General features: G+C 39.6%; 1 long non-coding RNA gene across 1 annotated transcript in view; it reads right to left on the bottom strand.

Moving 5' to 3' along the window:
- Positions 1–26,149, bottom strand: part of LOC132376556 (uncharacterized) — a 130,879-nt gene that overhangs the window by 33,009 nt on the left and 71,721 nt on the right. Inside the window, exon 2 of the long non-coding RNA XR_009506350.1 lies at positions 19,470–19,573. This is a non-coding gene — a long non-coding RNA (uncharacterized LOC132376556). The remainder of the gene's footprint in view (positions 1–19,469; positions 19,574–26,149) is intronic.

Raw genomic sequence — 26,149 nt, 5'->3', positions numbered from 1 at the left:
TTGTTTTTAGAATGTTCTTCCTTCTTACTTGTTTAATCACTGTCATTCTAGATCTATCTTCTGGAATGATTTTGAACTATTCTCATCAGCCTCCACATGGCAGCCCTTCCGATGTGTAAAGACAGTTGTCATTGTCCCTGAGCATTCTCATTTCCTCTTGGGAGCTCAGCGCAATGAAGAGCAGAGTAGGAAAGTCATTGCCTGAGATAAGAACCCTGTAATTAGGCTGTTTCTCAGGTTTCTCCCTCTTCTTCATTCTGAGACTGATCCTGATGACCAATATCTTAATGCTGCTCGTAGTAGATCAATCAACTCAGGATAACTCAAGAGTGAGACCACGGATACTCAAACTATGCTCTGAAGAAAAGAGGGAGTCATGGGCAGGGTGTCTATTCAGAATTCAAAGGAGAAACTCTGCTTTGATGTGTATACATATTGAGTTTCTATGCAAAGTTTTATTTTAAGTTCTCCTATTTTTTTTAAAAAAGTTAGAAAACCATCACCCTAGTCCATCTGTAATATATCTAATTTGAATAACCTTTTTGCAAACTTGACTCAAGACTTTGAGGCCAGGAAATTTTCATACCTGATTAGAATGCAAAGATTTTGATGTGCTATATATGTACAATGAAAGAGTCACACCAAAAATTGTGACAGAGAAATCTTGAAATTAAAACCATGAGCAGAGTTTAAAAAAAAAAAAAAAAAGATGTAGGTTTGAATATAAAGAACCACTCAATAGAATTCCTTTTCACTAAAAACCAGAAACACATCTGACATTTTATTTGCTATGATTTTATTTACATGATATTCTTGAGAAAGCAAAAATTTAGGGACAAAAAATAGATCGGCAGTACCCCAAGTGAATTTATTGGGGTAATGAAACTGTTCTATACATCTTGCTTATGGCTGTTGGTATATGACAATGTGTATGTGTCAAAATGTATAGAACTTTAAGAAAAAAAGGTGAATTTTATTGCAGGTAAATTATACGCAGATGATATAATTTTGTTTACAGAAAATATATAATATTGATTTTATAAAAATTAAAACTTTTGTATTGGAAATGACACCATTCCATAAAGTGAAGAAAAAATTTGTAAATCATTTGTCTGATAACGGACTGTATCCTGAAATTATGTAAAGGGTACTTACAACTTAATAAGATTAAAAAGCCAAGAAACAGAGAAAGTACAGACCAGACATTTCTCCAAAGATACACAAATGACTAATAAGCACATAAAAAGATGATTACCATCATTAGTATCAAAACCACAATGAGACAGCACTTCATACCCACTAGTATGCCTACATTCAAAAAAAGAGAAAATAACGTGTTGATGAGGATACAGAGAAATTGTAACCTTCATACATTGCTGGTAGGAGTATAAAATGGGGTAAATGCTACTTTTAAAAAGTTTGGCAATTCCTCAAAATGTTAAACATGGAGTTTTTATATGACTCAGCAATCCCACTCGAGGTTATATACAGAGAAGCAGAAGTATATGTATACACAAAAACTGTACATGAATTTTCCTAGTTTTTTGTACTGAGGTAAAATACATAGAACATAAAAGTTACTATCTTAACCATTTGTAAATGTACAGTTCAGTAGTTAAAATACATTCATAATGTTGTGTGACCATCACCACCATCCATTTCCAGAACTCTTTGTAACCTTGTACCACTAAAACTCTGTACCTATTAAATACTACTTCCCCATTTCCTCCTCTCCCTAGCCCCTGGCAACCACCATTCTACTTTTTGTCTCTATGGTTTCGACTCTGGTAAGTATCTCATATAAATGGAATCATACGGTATTTGTCTTTTTGTGACTAATTTCACTTAGCATAATGTCCTTAAGGTTTATTCATGTTTTAGCACATGTCAGAATTTCCTTCTTTTTTAAGGCCAAATAATATTCCATTGTGTGTGTATGCCACGTTTTGCTTATCTGTTTATCCCTCAGTGGGCACTTGGGTTGCTGCTTCCACATTTTAGATATTGTGAATAATTTTGCTAAGAACATGGGTGTACAAATATCTCTTCAGAACCCTGCTGTTAATTCTGTGGGGTATATATTCAGAAGTGGAATTACTGGATCATGTACATGAGTGTTCATGGCAGTGTTATTCATACTAGCCCAAAGTGGGAACAATCCAAATGTTCATCAACTGATAAATAGATAAATAAAATATGGCATATCCATGCAATGGAATATTACTCCACACTAAGAAGAAATTACCCATACATGCTACTACATGGATAAACCTTGAAAACATAGGGCCAAGTTAAATTAGCCAGCCACAAAAGACAACATATTGTATAATTCATTCATATAAAATATTCATAGTTGGCAAACTTATAGAGACAGAAAGCGGATTAATGCTTGTCAGGGAATGGGGTGGGGAAAAATTAATAAGGAGTGATTGCCAGTACAGAGTTTCTTTTTGGAGTGATGAAAATGTGCTAAAATTGGATTGTGGTGATGATTGCATGAATCTGTGAATGTACTGATCCTAAAGCCAATTCAATTGCACACTTTAAATGGTGAGTTGTATGGTATATGACTTATATAATCAATAAAGCTGTTAAAATAATTACACCTCAACAAACCTGACTCAAAAGAGAAACAATTTTAAACTTCCAAGGTCCAAAGAAAAAAGGGCAAAACACACAAACAGCAAGTTTCTCTTAGAAAGGAATATAAATAACCAATACCATATAAAATGCTCAATTTATCAATAGTCAAACTAATGCAAATAAAACAAAAATGAGATTTTTCCCAATAAGATTCACAAAACTTAGAGACTGGCAATAACCAGTGTTGGTGAAGTTATAATTAATCTTCCCACCCTCAGGACTCATAAGTGCTCAACTGAAACAAATTTTGTAGAAAGAACTTTTGTAATACATTTCCAAGTGAGTAATGTGCATAACTTTTTATCTAATTTTAAGGCCTTAGTAGCACAGGTTTTATAATCAAACATTCAAAACTGTTCCAGCGGTGCTTGGCATGGAAGTGACCTCCCAACAGCGTCTGTCCAGAAGGGACCCTGCTGAGGCAGGGATTGACCTTTGGTTCCAGGCTGTGAGGAAGGTGTGAAGGGTCCTGAGACAGAGGTTGGGACAGACAAGGGGGCTGAGACTTGAGGCACATAGTGGTCCTTACTGAGAATTGCAAACTGGTCAGTTGTATACAATTTGGTACAGACTTTCTATATTTCAACAGTTACTCTTGTCTTACTGACCAAAAGTTGGCCCTATAAAAATACAGGTGTTGAAAATGCATGCAGTGGACATCATCACAGGATGTTTATAATATCAGAAGAATAGTGCTCATCTTTAGGGGACTGGTTACGAAAATTGTGGTACATCTAGAAAATATGCTAGCCTGTGGCCACTACACATGATTTGAAAATATACACTGTTAACATGCAGAAGTCTCTGCAATATTGAATGAAAAAATTACTTAACATTGATAGTAAAATTATAAAAATGTGAAAGTATTCATTCACATATGCTTGTGTGCACAAATAAAGAAATATCACCTGGAAGGTGCCAGTGACACCTCTTCCATGAAGTATTTGCTAATCAAGTCCAAGTCCTTGCCATCATGTAGCTTGTATCCCAATGTTGTGGGAAGAGGAGGAGGAAGAGTGAGTTTGGAGAAACGGTAAGCAATAATGAAATATGATAAATTCAGAAAAATGAAAAGTTCGATGAATAAAACTTACAAAAGTGAGATATGAGAGGAAGGGCTTTGGGTGGGCTGTGGTGGGGGGTGATATTTAGCAAGGATGGTCAGAGGAGAACTCTCTGAGGAGGTGACATTTAAACTGAGATCACAGTGATGAGAGCGAGCCAGGTATGTAAAAATATGGAGCAAAGAGTTCCTGCAGAATGAATGATAACTACACAAAGAAACAGAGACGGAAGTGTGGTTGGTGTGCTCAAGCCACAGAATAAGGCCAGGGGAGTAGGGGGGCAATGAGCCAGGGAGAGCTGGCTGGAAAGGCAGATTGAGACCAGATCACATGGACCCATGTGGGTTTTGTCAGCCATGGCATAGAAACTTGATTATTATTTCAAGTGAGATGGTAATCTATGGCAGAGAAAAAAAATATCGTTTACTTTAAAAAAGATTACTAGGCTGCTGGTCAGTGAATTTACTGCCGAATAGAAGCTAGGAGGACAGCAGGTGTCATTGCAGTGGCACAGGCGAGGGATGCTGATATGCACAGGGATGGCAGCTGTAGATGTGATCAGGTAGTGAGAAGGGGTCAGATTTGGGGGCATTGTAGAAGTACTCCTCACCAGACAGCTGGTGGATTGGAGGTGGGGTTGAAGGAATGAGAAATATCAAGGCTTTCTGCTAGATATTTGACTTGCACAACTGTGAACAATAATGGCTCTGACCAGGGGAGGAGCATGTTAGGGTGTTTGGGAGTATCTAAAACTGAGCAGGACCCCGTGGGGCCCTCGTGGGTACAAATCCTTCCCGTGTTCCCCATTTCTTGTTTGTAGGAAATAGGCTTCATTCAGCTTCCTTAACCTTCCCTGAGTTCCAAAGGGCAGATTCAAACAGTTGCTGATCAGGGAAGGGAGGGAACAAAGAAACAAGGGAGAAGCAGTCAAGAAACAATAGTGCAGCCTTGGGGCAGGGTCCTGGTTCCTCAAAGAATATACAAAACATTATCTCTGAGCTCTTCTACAGAACCAAGGCCGCCACCTAGGCAGAGGATGGCAACTTCAGGCTGAGCACAAGATTCCTGGAGCACCACCCTGTTACCTCACCACCAACCAATCAGAAGAAAGTCACTCACCCTGCAGCCCTCACCCCAAATTTTGCCTATAGAACTTTCCCCCCCAAAACCATTGGGGAGTTAGAGGTTTTTGAGCATGAGTCACCCATTCTCCTTGCCTGGCCCTGCAATAAACCTTTCTCTGCTCCAAACTCTGATGTTTCAGTTTGTTTGGCCTCACTGTGCATTGGGCACACGGACTTGTGTTCGGTAACAATTCCAAGAGTTCTTTTTGGAAACATTAACTTTTGGATACCTATTAATTATCCAAGTGGAGATGCTGAGAAGGCTGATATTTGTATCTGGAACTCACAGGGGAGGGGTCAGAATTTGCTATACAAATTTGAGTGTCATCAGCAGTAAGGTTGTACTTAAAGATAGGAGACTCATTTAAAAAAAAAAAAAAATCAACAAGGACATACTGTAAAAAATAAAAATTAAAAAAAAAAAAGAAAGAAAAAGATAGGAGACTGACTAAGATCACTTAAAGAATGTGGGTAGAAAAGGGAAGATGAATAAGATTGAATTCTGGGCCCTCTAAAGCGAGGAGAGAAGAATCCAGCCAAGTAGATCAGGGATTGGGAAACTTTTTTTCGTAAAAGGCCAGGCAATAGATACTTTCACCTTTGAAGGCCATACTGTCTTGCCTGTGCCTCCTCAACTCTGCTATTATATCACTGAAGCAGCCACAGACAAAAACAAACATGCATGGCTGTGTTCCAAGAAAACTTTATTTACAAAAGGAGGCAGCAAGCAGAATTTGGCCAGCAGCTGTGATTTGCCACCTCTGGATTTGATGAGAAGGAAAAGAAACAGTGGTTAAAGGAAAACAAGCCAACTGTGGTGTCACAGAAACTTGGAGAAGATGCTTTAAGATGGAAAGAACAGTCTATAAAGTGAAATTGAGAAAAATGAAGCCTGAGCATGAAAGCTTTTGGCTGCACGGGTCTATGTGGTTTGCTGAATGCACTATTGTTTCCCACAATACCCTGGGGATGCAGCTCCTTCTGCCTGCAGTGTCCTCCACCCCAAATCTCCATTTGATGAATTCCCCTTCATTCCTTTTTATTTTAACTTTTTTTTAAATTGACTGATTCTTTAAATTCTACAGTGCTTTACAATTTTCAAAAGTTTCACACACATGATTTCATATAATAACCCATTTTTTTCATTCTTTAGGTCTTCAATAATACCTGACCCCAGAAGCTTCTGTAGTAGACAGAATAACAGCCCCCCCAAAGAGTTCTGCATCTTAATCCATGGAACCTGTAAATATCTTACCTGAATTAAGGATCTTGTGATAGGGAGATTATTCTGGACTACCTGGATGGGCCCTGTGTAATCACAGGGGTCCTGGAAGAGGTTGAATTGTGTCCCTCAGAATTCACATGTTGAAATCCTAATCCCAAGGACTTCAGCATATGATCTTATTTGGAAATAGGGTGATTGCACCTGTAATTGATGAGGTCATACTTGAGTATGATGGCCCCCTAACCCAGTATGACTGGTACCCTTTTAAAAGGGGGAAATTTGGACACAAACAAACATATATAGAGAGAAGGCCATGAGAAGTTGAAGACAGAGGTCGGAGTCATGATTCTACAAGGCAAGGAATGCCAAATATTGCCAACAAATCACCTGAAGCCAGGTGAGACACCTGGAACAGATTCTCCCTCATAGCGCTTAGGAGAAACCAACACTGCCAACACCTTGACCTTGGACTTCTAGCCTCCAGAATTGGAAGACAATAAATTTCTGTTGCTTGTAGCTTTGTACTTTCTTTCTGCAGCCCTAGCAAATGAATACAGGTTCTTCAGAGAGAGAGAGGCAGGGGAGGAGGTAAGAGTGATACAGAGGGAGAAAGACAAGCTGAACTTGGAAGATCGAGGAAAGGGGCCATGAGTCAAGGAAGGAGGACCACCTCTAGACACTGGATTCTCCCCTGGAGCCTCCAGAAAGCAATGTAGCCCTCCCTGCACCTTAATTTTAGCCCAGTGAGACCTGTGTTGGACTTCTGACTTACAGACCTTCATGATAGTAAATCTGTTTGGTTTTAAGTCACTAAGATAGTGGTAATTTGTTACAGCAGCTAATACACTTTCCAAGTTTCAAATTCTTCATATACATTCCCTGCACAAACCTAACTCCTGTCACTCTGGCTGGACCAGGAATATCTTAAAGGCAAGTGCCAGATTTTACTCATATTCTGATCCCTAAAACACAATAAATATTCAGTAAATAAATGTAGGTAAACGTATGTTGAATGAATACGTCTTTCACCACGTTCTTCACTGCTTTTTTCTGCCTGGCTATAAGCTACTCAAGTTTTAATTTTCTGGCCTTGAAACTCATTTTATTTACATTCCTTAATCAATTGTATTACATTTTATTGGACTACTTTAAACTGTCCTAAGTGCTTTTGAAATTCGGGGAAAAAAAAAAAAAGAAGACTTTGAAAACCCAGGAAGAAACAGGACCCATTAGGAAGTGTCTTTAGCAGAAGATTGTAACGTGAAGTCACTTGACCTAATTTGCTGCAAATCACTCCTGAATATATTGCAGTAGGCAGATCTGAATGGGCAATTTCACAGGAGGAGCTGAGCTGAGCTGATCCTTATCCATCTGCAAATCTATTTAGTTTTATAGGTGAAAAAATAATAAATTTCATTAAGGTTTATTGAAAACATCTTCTAACGATTATAGATAAGTTTATGAAGTCATTGATTTTTTTTAAATGTTACAACTGCAAGTCTAGCTATTCATGTCCTTGTGCTAAATATTCCTAAGTGTGAATGATATTCTACTAAACACTGAGTTAACTATGGATTCTCCAGGATGTCCTTAAGCTTGCAAGCTCAGCAGCAGCCTTGCCACTGAGTTAAAATGTGTTATAACTTATCTCTGCAACAGAAAAATCCCTCATTTCAGAAAATGGAGAGTCAGCTGATAGTTACAATCATGTCCAATCCAACCAGATAAAAGCTCAATTGTAACAACAAGTGCTGAACATCTCCTTTGTGTGGTTGTAACTCAAACATTTTTCAAAGTTATCACATGTGTTGCATCTTTATACTTTATCTCATTTAATCCTCCCCACTGTATATAACATGGCTATTCTTATCACTAATTTGTAGGTGAGGAAACCAAAGCTAAGCATGTGGCAAAGACTTAACCAAGGTCATGCAGAAAGTTAACAGTAGATCCAAAACCTGTACAGGAACCCCTGACAAGAGTGCCACTTGCCTCTAATTCAGTGGAAGGGCACAGATTCCAAGAGAAAGAGTGAACTCATTCTCCTACTTCAAGGTGATTGCAATCTCTCAAAACCATAGGCTCTTGCTTTTCAGATTTGGAAGGGACATTTGATCCAATCTCCCATATCTTGGCAGGTGAGCAACCTTAACAAAGAGGAGCCTGGCACTTGTCATAGGTCAGTGAATGGTGAACTAGAACAAGAATCCAGGTTTCTGTGACCTCCCTTTGCTTTCCTTAGCAGCATACACAGATGGAAAGGTCTGCAGAGAGTTACAGCAACTATATCACCCAGGGCCAAACTGTGAAGAAATCACGGTATAAAGGTGTGGTTAGAGCTGCCTGGGGTAGGTTCAGGAAGGATTCTTGAAAATACCAGGCTCAGAAGCAAGTGAGCAATCAACCAACCAACCAACCAAGCAAATGGAAGTACACCCACAGAAGAAGAAGATGGCATGTGTTTAAGTTATCATATAAAACCATCAATAAATATCATGCAGGGCTAGACATGTAGGTAAACTGGGCCATAGCACAGTGTCATAAGAGGGGAATGGCAGGAATGGGAATACATAAGAATACACTTGTACAAGTGACTCCTTCTGCATGGAATGTATTTTCCCAACCTCACCCCTTCTGCCTACTACAATATCACTTATCCTTCAAGGCCCAAACCATAGGTCACTTTTTTCATGAGCCTCTATTACCTTCCTTTGGCAGAAGGAAGTTCTTCTCCAAACTCATTTTATTTGCTCCAACAAAAGAGCTTGCATCTCGGTCTCGCTCAACTTTTATCAATGAGTTGGGCAGGTGTTCACTTTCTGAAAAATTCTTAAGGGCAGAGATTCTGTGTTACTCACATCCTGTGATAGAATGCAAGGTCAAGAGGAGACAGAATAAGAGATGAGCCTGGAGGTGGTGGAAAGGAGAAGTCTCTGAAGATGTGGTGGAGCAGAAGGTGTATTAAAAAGAAAATCTTTGATCAACTGACCAAGCTGAAGAAAGAGGATAGAATTGAAACTGTAAATAAAAATCTTCCAACCAAAGTCCAAGACCAGATGGCTTCACAGGTGATTTCTATCAAACATTTAGAGAAGAGCTAATACCTATCCTTCTCAAACTCTTCCAAAAACTTGCAGAGGGAGGAACACTCCCAAACTCGTTCTATAAGGCCATCATTACCCTGATACCAAAACCACACAAATATATCACAAAAAAAGAAAATTACAGACCAATATCACTCATGAATATAGTTGTAAAAATCCTCAACAAAATACTAGCAAACAGAATCCAACAACACATTAAAAAGATCATAAACCATGATCAAGTGGGATTTATCCCAGGGATGCAAGGATTCTTCAATATATGCAAAACAATCAATATGATACACCATATTAACAAATTAAAGAATAAAAACGATATGATCATCTCAATAAGGCAGAAAAAGCTTTTGACAAAATTCAACACCCATTTATGATAAAAACTCTCCAGAAAGTGGGCATAGAGGGAACCTACCTCAACATAATAAAGGCCATATATGACAAACCCACAGCAAACATCATTCTCAATGGAGAAAAACTGAAAGCATTTTCTCTAAGATCAGGAACAAGATAAGGATGTCCACTCTCACCACTCTTGAAAATTCAACATAGTTTTGGAAGTCCTAGCCATGGCAATCAGAGAATAAAAAGAAATAAAAGGAATACGAATTGGAAAAGAAGTAAAACTGTCACTGTTTTTAGATGACATGATACTATACATAGATGATCCTAAAGATGCCACCAGAAAACTACTAGAACTAATCATTGAATTTGGTAAGGTTGCAGGATACAAAATTAATGCACAGAAATCTCTTGCATTCCTACATACTAACAACAAAGGATCGGAAAGAGAAATTAAGGAATCAATCCCATTTACCATCACAACAAAAAGAATAAAATAACTAGGAATAAACCTACCTAAGGAGGCAAAAGACCTGTACTCAGAAAACTATAAAACACTGATGAAAGGAATCAAAGATGACACAAACAGATGGAGAGATATACCATGTTCCTGAACTGGAAGAATCAATATTGTGGAAATGATCATACTACCCAACGCAATCTACAGGTTCAATGCAATCTCTATCAAATTACCAATGGCATTTTTTACAGAATTAGAACAAAAAATTATGCAATTTTTATGCAAACACAAAAGACCCAAAATAGCCAAAGCAATCTTGAGAAAGAAAAATGGAGCTGGAGGACTCAGGCTCCCCGACTTCAGACTATACTACAAAGCTACAGTAATCAAGACAATAGGGTACTGGCACAAAAACAGAAATATAGATCAATGGGACAGGATAGAAAGCCCAGAGATAAACCCACGCACCTATGATCACCTAATCTATGACAAAGGAAGCAAGAATATACAATGGAGACAAGACAGCCTCTTCAATAAATGGTGCTGGGAAAACTGGACAACTACATGTAAAAGAATGAAATTAGAACACTCCCAAACACCATACACAAAAATAAACTCAAAATGGATTAAAGAGCTAAATATAAGACCGGACACTATAAAACTCTTAGAGGAAAACATAGGAAAAACATTCTTAGACATAAATCACAGCAAGATCTTTTATGGCCCACCTCCTAGAGTAATGAAAATAAAAACAAAAATAAGCGAATGGGACCTAATTAAACTTAAAAGCTTTTCCACAGCAAAGGAAACCATAAACAAGATGAAAAGAAAACCCACAGAATGGGAGAAAATATTTGCAAATGAAGCAACGGACAAAGGGTTAGTCTCCAAAATATAAAAACAGCTCATGCAGCTCAATATCAAAAAAACAAACAACCCAATCAAAAAATGGATGGAAGACCTAAATAGTCATTTCAGCAAAGAAGTCATAGAGATGGCCAAGAGGCACGTGAAAAGATGCTCAAAAGCACTAATTATTGGAGAAATGCAAGTCAAAACTACAATGAGGTATCACCTCACATTGGTCAGAATGGCCATCATCAAAAAATCTCCAAACAATAAATGCTGGAGAGGGTGCAGAGAAAAGGGAACCCTCTTGCACTGTTGGTGGGAATGTAAATTGATACAGCCACTGTGGAGAACAATATGGAGGTTCCTTAAAAAACTAAAAATAGAACTACCATATGACCCAGCAATCCCACCACTGGGCATATATCCTGAGAAAACCATAATTCAAAAAGACACATGCACCCCAATGTTCACTGCAGCACTATTTACAATAGCCGGGACATGGAAACAACCTAAGTCTCCATAGACAGATGAATGGATAAAGAAGATGTGGTACATATATATATATAATGGAATATTATTCAGCCATAAAAAGAGATGTAACTGGGTCATTTGTAGAGATGTGGATGGACCTAGAGTCTGTCATACAGAGTGAAGTCAGTCAGAAAGAGAAAAACAATTATTGTATATTAACGCATGTATGTGGAATCTAGAAAAATGGCACAGATGAACCTATCTGCAGGGCAGGAATAGAAAGGCAGATGTAAAGAATGGGCATGTGGATACAGTGGGGGGAAAGGGAGGGTGGGATGAATTGGGAGACTAGGTTTGACATAAATACACTACCATGTGTAAAATAGATAGCTAGTGGGAACCTGCTGCATAGCACAGGGAGCTCAGCTCAGTCCTCTGTGATGACCTAGATGGGTGGGATGAGGGTGGAGAGGGAGGTCCCAGAGGGAGGGGATATATGTATACATAGAGCTGATTCAGTTCACTGTATAGCAGAAACTAACACAACGTTGTAAAGCAATTATACTCCAATAAAATTTAAAAAAAATTCTCTCCTATCCAGAGCAAAAAAAAAAAAAGTTGGAACCAAGTGAGAATCTGAAAAAGAGCAGATCTTGTTTCAGCTGCAGGAAGGCTCAAAGGTTTAACCACCACTTTTTGAGCAGCAGGACAGTCCTGGGAACCTGGAAAGACTGACCTGGAGTGAGCTGTGTGCTTGGTAAGGCCAGATGGCCCAGGATCTGAATATAAAAAATGGACATTTGGTGGTATTTCTTTGATGTTTCTGAGATATTTAGCTCAGACAGAGCAGGAGCAAGACAGATATTTAAGACATACATAAGGATCTGGTTGCTCTGAATCCCCACAGAGTCCAGCATGCAGAAGGTCTTTAGCATGTGCTCTGCTACGATCAGTACATGGATATCCTCAGTTCCTTCCTCCTCTCTGTCCTTCCTTCCACACTCCACCTGTGCTCCCCACAGATGCGGGCACTGCTGTGCATCTTTGCATCCCTTACTGATGCTGCTTCCATTCCAATCATCTAAACACATGCTGAGCTTACCTTCATCCCAACACCTTTGTGGTTCTTGCTCCATTACCTGGAATGCTCCTAGCAGGTATCCACATGGCTTGCTCCTTCACTTCCTTCATGTTTTTCCTCAAATATCCCCTTATCAGCAAGGTCTTCCCAAATATTAAAATGAAAAAAAGCAAATCGTCCCTCTAGCCACCCTCACCCCCTTCCATCCCTCTTACCCTACTTTACTTTTCAGCATTGTTATTTTCATCATCTGACTTCCTACCTATTTACTTATTTAATGTATTTCTGTCTCCCAGTAGCAAGTAAGTTTCCTGAGGGCAAGGACTTATTCATTTTGTTCTCTGATGTATCCAAATGCCTGTGGCAATGCTTGGGTTGCAGTAGGCACTAAAGGAACATAAGTTGATTGAAGAAACCAGAATGCTATACTACTTCTAGCTAGAAAAAGTCACTGTATAGAAAATTGATGTTGCCTGGCTCCACCTACATCCGTTTCCTTAACACCAGCTTGAATCTAGATGAAATTCACTGCCTATTTGAATACAACGCATGTTCAACTGCTGACATTACAACCTTCCAGTCACTCCAAAAGCCCCAGTTCTAACTGAATTGTAGATTTTGCCTCTCTTTCTGTATTAAGTCCCGGCATCCACTGCTGCTGAGCCCGCCCAAGTTATCACAAAATGTGGGTCTGATGCTCAGTATTTCTTTTCCAAAAGAATTGAAAGAATACAGCAGAACGCATCAGCTGGAAAGCTCTCAGAGCATTCCTGCAACAATTCCAGCTCATTTTGAATGGAAGCTGATAAAGATTGACTACCTTTATGTGGTAGCAATTCATCATGCTTAGAGTCTCTTTGTTGAACATCAATCTTATAATTTTACCGGGAGACATAATAGTGTAAATATATTATTCATAAACTAGAGTGAATCCCCACTCACCACCATAACCATTGTGACAATAAGTCATAACATGTAAATGTTTTTTTCTTCTTTGTATTTTTTTTTTCATTTGGAGACTCAACAAAATACATCTATGAACAGAACAAAGAGCAGCAGAAAGAATTCTCTGAGCAAGAGCAGAAACTCATAAAAAGGAACTTGGATTAAATGTACAAACACGAGGGAACACTGTTGAACTGAGATGATTTTTCTTTTCAGAGCTGCTAAACCATTTAAAAATCTTTCTTATTTTATCTTTTAGTTGTACCAAAAGCTACAGTTATTCTATGCCACTGAGCATTCTGGGTGAATGCTACATACCTAATAACTCTCAAATGGTTAGAAGATATGTCCACTGATTATAAAAAGCAGCCCCAAAAGTGGTATCTTAAAGTAGTTATCATATATGTAGAGGAAAAAAAAAAAGATAAACGCTGTAGTTAGCAGAACTGAATTCACAATTTCTCAAATTACTATTAGCAACAATCTTAAATTTACTTTTTCTCATGTGTAATGGGAAAATCATACTATATTTTATTCCTATATCATAAGATATATAGGAGTTAAATAAAGTAATGCACATGGACATTTTTATGACAAGATATAATACAAATATGATCAATCATTAACACATTTTGGTGTTACCTACCAAATTAGTAGAGAAACTCAAATTTCATAACATATTTTGCGAAAGGTTGGAAGGAAATACAACAAAACAAGAACTGAAAATGTTAAGATGAACCAGCTTACCTCCGTTAGAGATAAGGGGAATATGTGGTTGAATCTGGGATGGAGATTTCTAATTAGCATGTTTGGTTTATTTTTGTAACTCTTATTGGAATTTAGCAGCCATCACATAATTCAGGTCAATAACTTTTTCAATGCATAGAATTCATGTACAAGTCAAAATATCAGATTGAAGTAACTTGATACTCCATGTGGTGCTATACTGGTGTGCAACTCAGAAATGACCTGTATCTAAAGACTTCAGTGAGTGACATCTGGCTTCGGGAACTATCCTCTGCCATCGAATGACGTTGATTGTAAGAATCTTTGGGGTTGATGAGATGATCTTTCCCTTGGTATGTCTTGATAATTCCAAGAAGAATGAAATAAGTACAAATAGGATCACCCCTCTGCTTTATTGTCTAATTTCGATCAATTCTATGAAATAATTCTCTCAGAAAAGATGATGAATCGATGGAAATACAGAAGTAATTAAAGAAACTATTCATACAGTTTCCAAAGTGCTGAAAGAGTTCAGAGAATTAAATTCTTGAATCTGCTACTTACAATTTTTATGAACTTGGACAAACAATTTAATCTCTCAGAGATAAGGGCTCTTCAGCTGTAAAATGGGCTGGCAAAGTTGAATTTTACTTCACTGTGCTACTTATAGGCGCTATGACATTATACGGAGAGTGTTTTGAACATTGAAGAAGACCATATACTTTGTACTACTAATAACGATCAGTGCTGTTATGAAGAAGAAGGAAGGTAGACTTAGTCATTTAAAAACTCTGAGCCTGAGATACACCCTCAACAAAAGTGAAAAACAATCTGTGCCTGCGTGATTCTCAGGATGGCTGGAAAGCTCAAATAATACCATGTTTTGGAAAGTACTTTGCAAACTACAATGAGTTTGACAGAGTGGTTAATGTGCCAATATCTCCTCAGAGGCACTGTCTTAAGAAGTTGAATTTTTCAGACCTTTTAGAGCCAGAACTGTCTGATCACAGCTTAGGCTTTCTCCCCTTTCATTACATATTTACTCATCATCGCTCCATATAATTAACTGAAAGCAAAACAAGCAAGAGGTAGACCAGAAGTAAATGTTGCTGTTAGATGCACTGAACATTACAATTTGGAGGAGAGGAGAAGAAAGTAGAAGGAAATTAACAGACTAGGTGCCAGTTAATTTGCACGAGACCAAAAAATAAATATTGGGGCCAGAATTCAAGCCCAAATCTGCCTCCCAAGAATCCGTACTTTGGAAAACATTAAGGGTCACCATATCATATCACCTTATTTTGCAGGTCAAGAAAGCAAAGATTAGAGAGAGAAACTGACTTGCCCAAGGTCACACAGCTATGAAGGTCAGAGACTAAAACCCTAATATCCCGACCCCACCTCCAACCTCCAGTCAGTGCACTATGCTCAGGGGGGCTAACTGTGGCTAACGCACTGTTTCAGGCTGAGGGGCACACAACTAGAAACAAAGCAACCCCACTTCCTGCCTTCCAGAGACTCACAATTCAGCAGCCTCCATTTGAAAATATGCTTCATGTGAAACCCAGGATGGTCTCCTCCAACTCTACCTCTTTTTCATATCACTTTTATCCATTTTCTGTGTGGGGGTGGGGGTGGGGGGTGGTAGTGAAGGTGAGGGAGAGATAACTTAATAAGTCTGAGTTGGAACCTGGTTATTTGTGATTTTTAAAATTCACAACAGGTGATTCTGACACACACCACCAGGGATAATCATCACACATGTGATTCTTTTTTTATATTTATTCATACTATTCTTTACTTATTTCTTACGAGTTAGTCTTATATCCTTAGAGGACTCTGGACTAGACATTATTGTTTTTCAGTAGATCAGAAAAAGTTACACAGTGTTTTTAAGCCATTTGCCAAGAATCACACTGTGAGTTTGTGTCAGAACAGGAGCTAGGGCACCTCCTGAGTCCTGACCAGACCTCATTTCACTCCTTTCCACAGTGCCCACCATATTTCTTGCCACTCTCTCCTACTCAAGCCCAAGTCTGCCATTGCTCAGAGAAGAACAGCCAAGGGGTTAAAAAGTATATATTTAGTCTTGTATACCCATAATATGCATTTACTTCACCAGTCCAGGGTCAGCCCCTGATTTTTTTTTTTTTTTTTTAACCCAGGATGCAAACAGAATCAGTCTGTCAAGGTGGAACCCACACCATGTCATTTAATTAATTTACAGTGAAAACTACAATCGGCAGGGAGAGCAGCTGTTCTGTGTCTTTTGACAAATACTTTTTATCCCTGTAGAAGAATTACATGGTAAATCAAATTTTAGCCAGGTATTTATTTCTCGTGAAGAATCAGAGAGAGAGGAGGTAAGTGTCAAAGCTAAGCATCAAACAGCATTAAACTATGACCGCCTGGTACATCTTAGGCTACATTAGAGACATGCCAGACAACATGAACCCTTGACCTGTGTCCTGGGTAGTGCTGGGATAGGCACAGCCAGTGGACAAACTTGCTTGAGGGGAAGAATATTTTCACATTGTATCTCCAGTCTGCTATACAGTAATACTCAGTAAGGGCTGGTTGATTGTTGGAATAAAAACCTATGTCTTAGGCACTGGCCGTCCATGCTTTGAATCCATCTGTACCACTTAATCTACACCATCTTAATCATACACACTGCTCCCCAAAATGCTTCTTCTGCTTTATCTCAGTCAGTCCAGGCTGCTGTGACAAAACACCATGGACTGACTGACTTATACAGAAACTTCTCACAGTTCTGCAGGCTGGAAGTCTGAGATCACGGTGCTAGTATGGCCAGGTCTGGTGAGAGCTCCCTTCTGGGTTTGCAGATGGCCACCTTCTTGCTCTGTCTTCACATGGCAGGGAGTGCGGGGCGGGCAGAGTAAGCTTTCTAAATTCTCTCTCTTTTATAAGGGCACTAACGTCATCATGAGGGCTCCACCTTCATGACCTAATTACCCTCATGGGGCGGGGGGCAGGGGGGAAGGTTAGGGTTTCAACACAGGAATGTGGAAGAGACACAAACAGGAAACATGCCTTTCATACCCCCCACCCCGTTCTCCCTTTCTCATCCTCCACTTGACTTCACAATTCCAATCAGGAGCTTTGCTGCCTCCTTAGGCCAACAACTATTTTTGGATTTAATATCTGCATATTGACTATGACATTCCCTCTACAGCATACCAACAATATTCAATCTCTGACTTTGCCTGAGGAGACTGTTTTGGAAAAGGCTCAATGGGAACAAGAAGGCAAACTTGAGGAATCACGCAGTCTCACCTTGCAGTAGTTATTTCATAAATGTTAAACAAAAGAATGCCAGAGTGAGTTAATTGCGTTTCGCTTTGGATGAGAAAAGCTGAAATCCTTAAATAAATCTGGAATTATTTTCTTAGTAAATAACAGACCGCCCTTTATTTCCAGAGATCTGTCTAAATAATGGAAACATGACATGACTATATAATTCACAAGGTAATAAGAGATTAAATATAGACACATATACATATATATATATTGCATTCAAATAAAATAGTTTTGCAAGCTTCTTAGATATATGAGCATATAAATTAATTATTCAAACATGTCTCATCAAAACATCTGAAGGATTTATATAGTTTCTAAAATACAAAACATCTCAGAAGCGCTACTACTGAATTAATGTATTCCTTAAATGATTATTTTCTAGTACAGTACGAGAGATTTGTTAGTATTTTAACATGAAATATAATTTCCAATTAACCTGCATCTCATAGCTGAGGACCTTGATGGGAGTCAATAGGTTGAATAAATGAATAAATAAGTGTATGAGGAATATGTCCTTTTTGACCTTTTAGGCAGGCTGTGAAACCATTTAAGTGGAAATAGTCCCTTTTGGGGACTGGGAAGGGGCAGATTCCTCTGCACAGGAAGGAAAAGCACCCTGATGAGGCAGACATTGGTCCACATGCAGAAAGTCTGGAAAGAAACACTAGTTTGAATTTTGCATTTACGATGTGACAAGTGCATCACACAGCAATGCAATGAGTAGGCAATATGGTCTCCCTTTTATAGACAGGGAAATGGACTTAGAATGATGAAATAAACTACCACTTACATTACAGCAGTGGAATGGATAATCTTGGACTTGAATCAACCCATCTGTCTGATTCCAAGGCTTATGCTTTTCAACACTGTGGTGACTCCTGTTGTCTGTTGTCTGCCTGCCCCCCCGAGGGATTAGGTAGGACAGCAGAGCTTCCTAGACCAGAATGACTTATTTTGCAGGAAGCCTCCCAAAAGGGGGAAGTCAGAGCTCTTTCTCACACTTCTTATCTGGTTAATCCAAGAATGGAGAGACTAAAGTGGTGGATAAGGCTATTGGTTTATACACACCCCCTGCTAGGCAGTAAGCTGTCAGCATGTATACTATGATTAGCTGGAGATTATAACTGTATTTAAAAACCTGGGTGTGACCTAGTCAGCCCAGATCAAAGGCAGCCTTTGGGATTTAATGCTGTTCCAAAAAAGTTAAGGGAGTGGCCTCTAATTAAGGAGTGAAACTCTAAGCACCCAAGAAAGAACTAACAAACAATAATAGTGAGACCTTTGAAGTCTACACAGCACATTTCATGCCTGATCTCATTTGTCATAAAAGAAGGAATCACCATTTGCTGAGGGATTCCCGTATTTCCAGCACCACGAGGGGCACTTCACATGTGCTACCTGACGGATGTGCAGAAAGAGTAGCAGGTCAATGTCAGGATGCCCATCTTACCGATGATGATGCTGAGGGCCAGAGAGTAGAGAGACGTACCTGCTCTTCCTCCCCATTCACTGCCCTCCACTGTGCCAGCTGTCAAGAGCTGCCGACTCTCATCCATCCCTTCCCAACTCATTTCTCATAATATAACTGAAGGAAAACATGCCAGTTCTCAGAATCAAAAAACTGAGCTTATGTCTCATAAGTCTATTTTGTTTCAATATGATTGGAATTAGCCTATAACTGAGAAACTACCTAGGAACAGTTGGACACATTTCATAGGCAAGATTCCAGTGTGGAAATCAAACACGAATGGCTGTCATGAATTTGGGAAGCTATGTACAAACCGGAAAAAACTATGTTTCCATTCTAAGAGATCTAGGCTAGATATGAAGCCAGGAGAGAGGAAGGGAGTTAGCTACTCGCAATAGATACAATGTATAAAATAAAAAATCATGCACTTCATGGTGGCTCTTATCAACAAGTCATGGGGGAGGAGATTATAGTCTTGGGTTGATTTTAGGGATGCAAGGAACCATCCCACATTCCCCCAAAATGTCCATCCCCAAATGTAGTCACAGGTGCGAGACATTGCTTTCATGAAGACAGCACACATAGTATTGTAGAAAACAAAACTGACCTTGAGTGATACTGATCAACGTGCAAGTCTGAAATCTCTTACCAGGTGAGTGGACATCTGTGAATGAAGTAGCCTCCTTCAACCCTCACTCAACATCATCCATAGCAACATCTCCACACTGCCTCTTCCATGACGTTGTTGTGACACTGAAAAAAGAGAATACACGATCGCTAATCATCAAAATGAAGGCAAAATAGGTGAGAGTGTTCATTTTTACAAGTTGTTTGCCAAGCCCTTCAATAAGCTCCAATTTTTAAAACACTTGAACAGTTGATGGCACAAACAAACACAATAGAACAGGGTCAAAAATTAGCAGAAACCCAGAAATTTTTCTTTTCTTTTCTTTTTTTTTTTTTTTTTTTGAGAAAAGTGTTTCTGGCCTAAGAATAAAGGATTAAAGTTCTCAAATAAGATTAAAAAAATGAAGAAGGGCTAGGCTGACTTGAGCCGAGGGTATTGTGTTAAATGTGACTAATGAAAGGCACAATGACTTAGAGTCAGCCCAGGCTCCTTGTCACTGGAACTGTTAAAGAAAACTAGATGTTTACTCATCAGAAATGTTATAAAGGGAGTTCCTGCATTGCGTGAGATGTTCAGGCGTAGAACTTAAGTTGTCCTCTCATTTAAGATTTGATGAAAGGCCACAAAGTACAGCAGGATCAATGTCAAAATGTGTTATCAGTGACCCAGATAAATGTTTAGGAAAAAAGTCAAGTTCACACTAAATATAGAGATGGATTAATAACATTCTTCATGATACTGAGAAATGGTCCCTTGTAGTATGTGTACAACACAGGAGAAAAGGCAGGATATGCAACCACTAACTGGTTGTATGATCTTGGGCAATTAGGCTTTGGTCTCCTCACCTCTAGGAAGGGGGGGTGGATTCTTCAGGATAATCTCTGGCTCTGACAATCTATTAATAGAATTTTATTATTCCACAAGGAATAATAAAAAGGGGGGTAGCCAGAAAACAGAACCCTTCCTTTGAAAGAAGAGTTCTCTATGTATTGAAGGAAGGTAATCCTAAATATGGGGCAACAAAATGGTTCTCAAATTTCTCTTTCTAAACAACAGGGCATAGGGGGAAAACAAAACTGAGCTAAAAAGAGGAAGAAAAGATAATCATGTATAGCCTTGTTGCCACATAGCAAAAGAAGATCATGTTAATTATCATTACTTTTAGTGCTATCTTCCAAATGACAAGACCCTACATTATAAAGTGTTTTATAATCATAATCCCCTACAAATACTAGAAGATTCCTTTCTCAACCATTGCCTTTTCATTTAAGATGCTGAGCTCCCCACCTACATCTACCCCAAAGTGTGATGTAGATGCTGTGCTGCTCATTCCTTCCTTCTAAAATGCCCTTCCAAGGACCTTCAAGATGGCAGAAGAGTAAGACAAGGAGATCACCTTCCTCCCCACAAATACGTCAGAAATACAACTACACATGGAACAGCTCCTACACAACACCTACTGAACACTGGCAGAAGACCTCAGACTTTCCAAAAGGCAAGTACCTGGGTAGGGAATAAGAAAAAACAGAGACAAAAAAATAGGGACAGGACCTGCACCACTGGAGGTGGCTGTGAAGGAGGAAAGGTTTCCACACACTAGGAAGCCCCTTCACTGGCAGAGACGGGGGGTGGCGGCGGGGGAAGCTTCAGAGCCGCGGAGGAGAGCGCAGCCACAGGGGTGCGGAGGGCAAAGCAGAGAGACTCCCGCACAGAGGATCAGTGCCGAGCAGCACTCACCAGCCCGAGAGGCTTGTCTGATCCCCCGCCGGGGCGGGCGGGGCTGGGAGCTGAGGCTCGGGCTTCGGTCGGATCGCAGGGAGAGGACTGGGGTTGGCGGCGTGAACACAGCCTGAAGGGGGCTAGTGCACCACAGCTGGCCAGGAGGGAGTCCAGGAAAAGGTCTGCAGCTGCCAAAGAGGCAAGAGACCATTGTTTCAGGGTGCACAAGGAGAGGGGATTCAGAGCGCCACCTAAACAAGCTCCAGAGATGGGCGCGAGCCGCGGCTATGAGCGCGGACCCCAGAGACGGGCATGAGACGCTAAGGCTGCTGCTGCCGCCACCAAGAAGCCTGTGTGCGAGCCCAGGTCACTCTCCACACCGCCCCTCCCAGGAGCCTGTGCAGCCCGCCACTGCCAGGGTCCCGTGATCCAGGGACAACTTCCCCAGGAGAACACACGGTGCGCCTCAAGCAGCTGCAACGTCACGCCGGTCTCTGCCACCGCAGGCTCGTCCCGCATCCGTACCCCTCCCTCCCCCCGGCCTGAGTGAGCCAGAGCCCCCGAAGCAGCGGCTCCTTTAACCCCGTCCTGTCTGAGTGAAGAACAGATGCCCTCAGATGACCTACATGCAGAGGCTGGGCCAAATCCAAAGCTGAACCCTGGGAGCTGTGCGAACAAAGAAGAGAAAGGGAAATCTCTCCCAGCAGCCTCAGGAGCAGCGGATTAAATTTCCACAATCAGCTTGATGTACCTGCATCTGTGGAATACCTGAATAGACAACGAATCATCCCAAAATTGAGGTGGTGGACTTTGGGAGCAACAATATATGTATATTTTTTCCTTTTTCTCTTTTTGTGAGTGTGTATGTGTATGCTTCTGTGTGTGATTTTGTCTGTATAGCTTTGCTTTTACCATTTGTCCTAGGGTTCTGTCTGTCCGTTTGGTTTTTTTGTTTTTTGTTTTTTTTTTGGTGTTTTTCATTTTTTTTTTTTTTCTTAGTAGGGTCTGTAGCACTTGTTATCATTGCATTTGTGGATTTGTTTCTTTCATTTGGTTGCTCTCTTCTTTCTTTTCTTTTTTCTTTTTTTATTACTTTTAATTTTTTAAATAAATTTTTTTATTTTAATAACTTTATTTTTTTCTTCTTTCTTTCTTTTTTTCTCCCTTTTCTTCTGAGCCGTGAGGCTGACAGGGTCTTGGTGCTCCAGCCAGCTGTCAGGCCTGTGCCTCTGAGGTGGGAGAGCCAAGGTCAGAAACTTGGTCCACCAGAAACCTCCCAGCTCCACGTAATATCCAACGGCGAAGGCTCTCCCAGAGATCTCCATCTCAATGCTAAGACCCAGCTCGACTTAACGGCCAACAAGCTACAGTGCTGGCCACCCTATGCCAAACAACTAGCAAGACAGAAACACAACCCCATCCATTAGCAGAGAGGCTGCCTAAAATCATACTAAGGTCACAGACACCCCAAACACAACACCGGACGTGGACCTGCCCACCAGAAAGACAAGATCCAGCCTCATCCACCAGAACACAGGCACTAGTCCCCTCCACCAGGAAGCCTACACAACGCACTGAACCAACCTTAGCCACTGGGGGCAGACACAAAAAACAACGGGAACTATGAACCTGCAGCCTGCGAAAAGCAGACCGCAAACACAGTAAGTTAAGCAAACTGAGAAGACAGAGAAACACAAAGCAGATGAAGGAGCAAGGTAAAAACCCACCAGACCTAACAAATGAAGAGGAAATAGGTAGGCTACCTGAAAAAGAATTCAGAGTAATGATAGTAAAAATGATCCAAAATCTTGGAAATAGATTGGAGAAAATACAAGAAACGTTTAACAAGGACCTAGAAGAACTAAAGAGCAAACAAACAATGATGAACAACACAATAAATGAAATTAAAAATTCTCTAGAAGGAATCAATAGCAGAATAACTGAGGCAGAAGAACGGATAAGTGACCTGGAAGATAAAATAGTGGAAATAACTACCTCAGAGCATAATAAAGAAAAAAGAATGAAAAGAATTGAGGACAGTCTCAGAGACATCTGGGACAACATTAAGTGCACCACCCTTCGAATGATACGGGTCCCAGAAGAAGAAGAGAAAAAGAAAGGGACTGAGAAAATATTTGAAGAGATTATAGTTGAAAAATTCCCTAATATGGGAAAGGACATAGTTAATCAAGTCCAGGAAGCACAGAGAGTCCCATACAGGATAAATCCAAGGAGAAACATGCCAAGACACATATGAATCAAACTATCATAAATTAAGTACAAAGAAAGAATATTAAAAGCAACAAGGGGAAAACAACAAATAACATACAAGGGAATCCCCATAAGGTTAACAGCTGATCTTTCAGCAGAAACTCTGCAAGCCAGAAGGGAGTGGCAGGACATACTTAAAGTGATGAAAGGGAAAAACCTACAACCAAGATTACAATACCCAGCAAGGATCTTATTCAGATATGACGGAGAAATTAAAATGTTTAGAGACAAGCAAAAGCTAAGAGAATTCAGCAACACCAAACCAGCTTTACAGCAAATGCTAAAGGAAATTCTCTAGGCAGGAAACACAAGAAAAGGAAAAGACCTACAAAAAAAACCCAAAAACAATTAAGAAAATGGTAATAGGAACATACATATCGATAACTACCTTAAATGTAAATAGATTAAATGCTCCAACCAAAAGACATAGACAGGCTGAATGGATTCAGAACCAAGACCCATTTATATGCTGTCTACAAGAGACCCACTTCAGACTTGGGACACAAACAGACTGAAAGCGAGGGGAAGGAAAAAGATATTCCAAGCAAATAGAAATCAAAAGAAAGCTGGAGTAGCAAGCTTTATCCTCATATGAGATAAAATAGACTTTAAAATAAAGACTATTACAAGAGACAAAGAAGGACACTACATAATGATCAAGGGATCAATCCAAGAAGAAGATATAACAATTGTAAATATTTATGCACCCAACATAGGAGCACCTCAATACACAAGGCAAATGCTAACAGCCATAAAAGGGGAAATTGACAGTAACACAATAATAGTAGGGGACTTTAACACCCCACTTTCACCAATGGTTAGATCATCCAAAATGAAAATGAATAAGGAAAGACAAGCTTTAAATGATACATTAAACAAGATGGACTTAATTGATATTTATAGGACATTCCATCCAAAAACAACAGAATACACTTTCTTCTCAAGTGCTCATGGAACATTCTCCAGGATAGATCATATCTTGGGTCACAAATCAAGCCTTGGTAGATTTAAGAAAATTGAAATCATATCAAATATCTCTTCCGACCACAACTCTACAAGACTAGATATGAATTACAGGAAAAAATCTGTAAAAAAAATACAAACACATGGAGGCTAAACAATACACTACTTAATAACCAAGAGATCACTGAAGAAATAAAAGAGGAAATCAAAAAATACATAGGAACAAATGACAATGAAAACACAACAACCCAAAACCTATGGGAGGCAGCAAAAGCAGTTCTAAGAGGGAAGTTTATAGCAATACAATCCTACCTCAAGAAACAAGAAACATCTCAAATAAACAACCTAACCTTATACCTAAAGCAATTAGAGAAAGAACAAAAAAACCCCAAAGTTAGCAGAAGGAAAGAAATCATAAAGATCAGAGCAGAAATAAATGAAAAAGAAATGAAGGAAATGATAGCAAAGATCAATAAAACTAAAAGCTGGTTGTTTGAGAAGATAAACAAAATTGATAAACCATTAGCCAGACTCATCAAGAGAAAAAGGGAGAAGACTCAAATCAATAGAATTAGAAATGAAAAAGGGGAAGTAACAACTGACACTGCAGAAATACAAATGATTAAGAGAGATTACTACAAGCAACTCTATGCCAATAAAATGGACAACCTGGAAGAAATGGACAAATTCTTGGAAAAGTACAACCTTCCAAGACTGAACCAAGAAGAAATAGAAAATATAAACAGACCAATCACAAGCACGAAATTGAGACTGTGATTAAAAATATTCCAACAAACAAAAGCCCAGGACCAGATGGCTTCACAGGCGAATTCTATCAAACATTTAAAGAAGAGCTAACACCTATCCTTCTCAAATTCTTCCAAAATATAGCAGAGGGAGGAACACTCTCAAACTCATTCTTCAAGGCCACCATCACCCTGATACCAAAACCAGACAAAGATGTCACAAAGAAAGAAAACTACAGGCCAATATCACTGATGAACATAGCTGTAAAAATCCTCAACAAAATACTAGCAAACAGGGCTTCCCTGGTGGCGCAGTGGTTGAGAATCTGCCTGCCAATGCAGGGGACACGGGTTCGAGCCCTGGTCTGGGAAGATTCCCACATGCCGCGGAGCAACTAGGCCCGTGAGCCACAACTACTGAGCCTGCGCGTCTGGAGCCTGTGCACCACAACAAGAGAGGCCGCGATAGTGAGAGGCCCGCGCACCGCGATGAAGAGTGGCCCCCACTTGCCGCAACAAGAGAAAGCCCTCGCACAGAAACGAAGTCCCAATGTAGCCATAAATAAATAAATAAATAAAAATTTAAAAAAAAAAAAAAAGAAAAGAAAAATATCCCCCAGGAATCTGAAAACAAAGACTAGATTCCAAAATAATTACTGTGAATGTACAGGGAGCATATCTCTTTAAAAAAAAAAAAAATACTAGCAAACAGAATCCAACAGCACATTAAAAGGATCATACACCATGATCAAGTGGGGTTTATCCCAGAAATGCAAGGATTCTTCAATATACGCAAATCAATCAATATGATACACCATATTAACAAACTGAAGGACAAAAACCGTACGATCATCTCAATAACGCAGAAAAAGCTTTCGACAAAATTCAACACCCATTTATGATAAAAACCCTGCAGAAAGTAGGCATAGAGGGAACTTACCTCAATATAATAAAGGCTATATATGAGAAACTCACAGCCAACATCGTTCTCAATGGTGAAAA

Source organism: Balaenoptera ricei, chromosome 13 (assembly GCF_028023285.1).
Source record: "Balaenoptera ricei isolate mBalRic1 chromosome 13, mBalRic1.hap2, whole genome shotgun sequence".
NCBI classification, from domain to species: domain Eukaryota; kingdom Metazoa; phylum Chordata; class Mammalia; order Artiodactyla; family Balaenopteridae; genus Balaenoptera; species Balaenoptera ricei.
Note: the sequence above shows the minus strand (reverse complement) of the source record. Positions and strands in the feature narration are given on the sequence as shown.